Source organism: Pongo pygmaeus, chromosome 11, assembly GCF_028885625.2.
Source record: "Pongo pygmaeus isolate AG05252 chromosome 11, NHGRI_mPonPyg2-v2.0_pri, whole genome shotgun sequence".
NCBI lineage: Eukaryota > Metazoa > Chordata > Mammalia > Primates > Hominidae > Pongo > Pongo pygmaeus.
In genome coordinates, this window is record NC_072384.2 from 142,245,718 (window position 1) to 142,251,095 (window position 5,378).

The following is a 5,378-nucleotide window of genomic DNA, read 5'->3' on the forward strand; positions in this document are numbered from 1 at the left end:
TGGGGGTACCCGAGGGTTTCCAGCCACAAGGAGGGGTGGGGACAATTGGGGGATTGGGGCCGGTGCGTTGTCCGCGCAGCCCTCCGCTCCCCAGCAGCAGATCCCTGCCCCTCGGCCCCGTCCAGCATCTCGCTCTCCAGCCCCACTCTCTCCATCGGCAAAACCTTCAGAATGTGCTGCGGAAGGGAAGGGGCGCGGCCGGAGGAACCCCCCCCCGCGATTCCGGCGCCACCTGACCTTCCGGGCACCGGGCACCGTCGCCCCCCGGCTCCAGGAGGGTCCTGTCCTCCTGCTTCATCGGCCCCAAGATTCCTCGTGTTAGGACTCTGGCCCCCGCTCCCAGGGCGCCAGGCGCGGACAGCGGGGAAGCGGCACCAAGGAAGCCCAGGGGCGCAGGCTTCTGCTAGGCTGAGACGCGCCGACCAGCTGGGGCCCCGCTGGCCGGAGCCTCCGTTTCCCCCTCTGCAGAGCAGGCTTGGCTGAGGAGTATGCGCGGCCGCTGCGGAGGGTTTGGCAGCGGGGACAGGGCTGCGCCCGGTGTGTGCGCGGACACCTGCCGCCCGTCCTCAGCGCCCGGTAGCCTTAGGCCCCAGCTCCGACCAGTGCGCCCTGGCCTGTCCTGCCCTGCACGGGACGTCCGCCCCAACCCCACCCAATCCCCGGAGCTGTGTAACCCAGGGACAAGGATCTGCCCCTCCCAGGGGACGCCCAGCTCGGTCCAGTGTGCCCACCACTGTCTCCGGTGCCCGGTCAGCTGGGCGTAGAGTGGGCATCCCGTTCAGGGGAGAGGTGAATGACACAGGAAAGGGGCGTGCGGTGTGGCAGCCTGGGCCTCCCGGCCTCGCCAGACTATGGGAGACGGCTGCTGGGACGGACGGGAGACAGGCTCTTCAGTGCCAGGACTGGAAGCTGTGTCTGCCACTCTGGGGCACTCAGCGTTTCCAGGTGGATGGCAGCAGCGTCCCTCAGTGTCCTTCACAAAACCCTCCTGAGCCAGGACTCACCCTGTGCCCGCCTGGACTCAGGCCAAGCCCCCGGCTCACATATCCCAAGAGGTTGCAGTGCTGGGCAGCACCCCAGGGATTCGCTCACTTCTCTGTCCTCACCAGAGGCAGCTCTTCACCTGATGAAGATGACTTTTTTTTTCTATTTTTGGAGACAGTCTTGCTTTGTCGCCCAGGCTGGTGTGCAGTGGTGTGTCCTCAGCTCAGTGCAACCTCCGCTTTCCAGGTTAAGAAATCCTCCTGCCTCAGCCTCCCGAGTATCTGGGACTACAGGCATGCACCACCACGCCTGGCTAATTTTTCTGGTATTTTTAGTAGAGACACGGTTTCATCCTGTTGGCCAGGCTGGTCTCGAACTCCTGACCTCGGCCTCCCAAAGTGCCGGGGTTACAGGCGTGAGCCACCACGCCCAGCCCTGAAGCTGAATTTAAGTTTTGGGAACATTCAAACCCGTTTTGGTGATGCCCAGGTGCCTTCGGGTGCCTCCTAACTGGCTGCCCAGCCTCTGGCTCCCACCCAGCCTCCTGGAGGCAGCCAACACCAACCTTGGTCACTAACTGGACTGCATCAGACCCCAGACCAAAACTGGCTTTACCTTCTGAGCCTAGACTCCTTGGCCCTCTCTGGCACGTAGACCCTGGCAATGGGCTTGCGCGGGATGGCACTCTCCTTTGTAACTTGTTCCAAATGCAGAGCTTTAAAAACGCCCCTTCCCACTGAGCCAGCGCCTCCACTTCTGAGTGTTAGTGCTGAGAAAATGTCACAGATGCACAATGATGTAGCTCAAATGTCACTGGGCTGTTTCAACTTAAATACGCAATGACATGAACAATTTATATAAGACATCTGTCCCATGGAGTATGGCGCAGCCATCAAACTATTGTGCATAAAACATGGTAATGTCTTAGCAAGGTGCTCACAAGCTACAATGTAAGTGGGGAAAATAGACAGAAAAAGCGCTCCTATTAGGTCCCAACTTCCCCCTTCCCCTCCTCCCTCTTTCACTCTTCCCTCCTGTAGTTGTATAAAAATATTTCAAACATTTGGCTGGGTGCGGTGGCTCACGCCTGCAATCCCAGCACTTTGGGAGGCCCAGGCAGGTGGATCACCTGAGGTCAGGAGTTTGAGACCAGCCTGGTTAACATGGTGAAACCCCATTTCTACTAAAGATACAAAAAATTAGCCAGGTGTCATGGCGGGCGCCTGTAATCCCAGCTACTTGGGAGGCTGAGGCAGGAGAATCACTTGAACCCGGGAAGCAGAGGTTGCAGTGAGCCGAGATTGCTCCATTGCGCCCCAGCTTGGGCAACAAGAGCAAAACTCTGTCTAAAAAAAAAAAAAAGAAAAAAAGAAAAATTTCAAATATTTATAATGGTTGCCTGTGAACCAGATTATGAGTCTTATGCAAATTCTTTATATTTTTCTATATTTTCCAACTTTTATAAAATGAACATATTATTTTCATGAATAGGTTGCCTCTTGGGGACCCAGAAGACCAGCTTCCAATGTGTCCCCCAGCAGCCCTTCCCTCCACCAAGGAGGCTGCGTCACTGACACAGCAGGGAGTACAGCAATCCCCCTTATCCGTGGTTTCGCTTTTTCGTGGTTTCAGTTACCCACAGTCGACCACGGTTCAAAAATATCAGTACAATAAGTTCAGTAAGTTTGTTTTTTGTTTGTTTGTTTTTAGAAAGAGGATCTCACTCTGTTGCCCAGGCTGGTGTGCAATGGCACAATCTTTGGCTCACTGCAGCCTCCACCTCCTAGGCTTAAGTGATCCTTCCTTCTCACACTCCCGAGTAGCTGGGACTACAGGCACACACCACCATGGCCAGCTAATTTTACAGTAAGATATTTTGAGAGAGAAGAGAGACCATATTCACAAAACTTTTATTACATTATATTGTCATCATTGTCCTATTTTACTATTAGTTATTGTTGTTAATCTCTCACTGTGCCTAATTTATAAATTAGACTGTATCATAGATATAGATATATACATATAGGAAAAAACACAGTATATATAGGATTCAGTACTCTCCGCGGTTTCAGGCATCCACTGGGGGTCGTGGAATTTGTCCGCTGTGGATAAGGGGACTTATGTGTAAAGGAATCTCCAACATAAAGGTGAGTGCACAATCAGAACTGCCAAGCATACGAGCTTCCTATTGCGGCTGGAACAGATCACCACAAATGTGGTGTCTTCAACAGCACAATTTACTCTCTCACAGTTCTTGGGTGCAGAAATCCAAAATAGGCCTCAGTGGGCTAGAATCAAGGAGTCGGCAGTGCTGGTTCCTCTGGAGGCCCTAGGAGAGAACTGGTTTCTTTGTCTTTTTCAGCGTCCAGAAGCCACCTGCATCCCTCAGCTCACGGCCACCTCTCCACTTACAAAGCCAGCAGCAGAGCCTCTCTCTGGCCGGCTCCCACTGCGGCATCTCTCTCTGACCCTCTTGCTTCCGTTTTCATTTTTTCCTTTTTTAATGTACTCCCATCATTAAGCACTTGCTTCCATATTATAAGGAGTCTGTGATAACATTAGGGCCACCTAGATAATCCGAGATAATCTCCCATCTCAAGAGCCTCAACTTACTCATAACATCAGTGTCCCTTTTGGTCCCATATTCACAGGTGCCAGGGATCAGGACCAGGACATCTTTGGGGGCCGTTATTCAGCTACCACACCAAGCATGGAAGACAGCCAAGACAGAAAGGAAACGGCAGCGCAACCGAGGGAAGGAGTCACCCCACTCCCGCCCCTGGGAAACATAACTGAGAAAGCAATTAGGAGACTCCGGATTGTGTGTAGACATCTCGGAGAGAGCCAGGAGAATGCTGTGTGTGCAGAGAGGGATCAGCTGGAGAAAGAAAAGGAACAGTACAAACATGAATTCAAATAAAACACCACCGTGAAGGGACTGAGTAGCAAAATGGATGAAGATGAAAACAGTGACAGGATGAAGACTGAGCCCAGGAAGGTGACCCCGCAGATTGTGGACCTAGAAATAAATTGTCAAGGAAAAGCTGAGAAACACGGAGGCAAGATCCACAAGTCGTTGTAGCCATTCAGCAGGCATTCCAGAAGGAGGGCAGAGAGGAGGTACCACCCACACACAGACACACAGGCGCACACAGACAGATGCACACTCCCACACACATACACACCACAGATGCACACACACACCACAGACACACACACACATCGCACAGACACATACATACCACACACACACAGATGCACACACCACACAGATGCACACAGACGCACACTCACACCCTACACAGACACACATACCAGACACCCTCCCCACATGCCACAGACCCACAGATGCACACACACACCACAGACACACACATCACACACACATACCACACACACAGATACACACAGATGCATACTCACACACCACCCATACACATACAGACGCACCCTCCCACAGACCCACAGATGCACACACACCATAGACCCACATAACACACACACATACCACATACACAGATGCACACACCACACAGATGCACACAGATGCACACTCACACCCTACACATACACACATACCACACAGACACCCTCCCCACATACCACAGACCCACAGATGCACACACACATCAGACACACACATCACACACACATACCACACACACAGATACACACAGATGCATACTCACACACCACCCATACACATACAGACACACCCTCCCACAGACCCACAGATGCACACACACCATAGACACACACATCACACACACATACCACATACACAGATGCACACACCACACAGATGCACACAGATGCCTACTCACACACCACCCATACACACACATACATACCACAGACACCCCCCCACATACACACCACACATACACACAGATGAACACACAGACACATGCATCACACAGAAAGACACAGATACACAAGCACACACACACAGAGACACATACCACACATACAGATGAACACACACATACAGATACACAAGCACACACACACAGACACATACCACACATACAGATGAACAGAGATACACAAGCGCACACACACAGAGAGACACATACCACACATACAGATGAACACACACACAGATACACAAGCATACACAGAGACACACACCACACATACACACAGATGAACACACACACAGATACACAAGCACACAGACACATACCACACATACACAGAAAACCCAGACATACACAAACACCCACCTATACACGTACACCACACATACCCACACAGAAAACACAGACACACACACCACATAGACACACAGAGACACAGACACACACAGGAAAAATTTCCCCAAATTGAAGAGAAATGTAAGTTTTCAGGTGAAAAGGGGAAAACAAAATGTTGACCTGACACATGATAGTTTT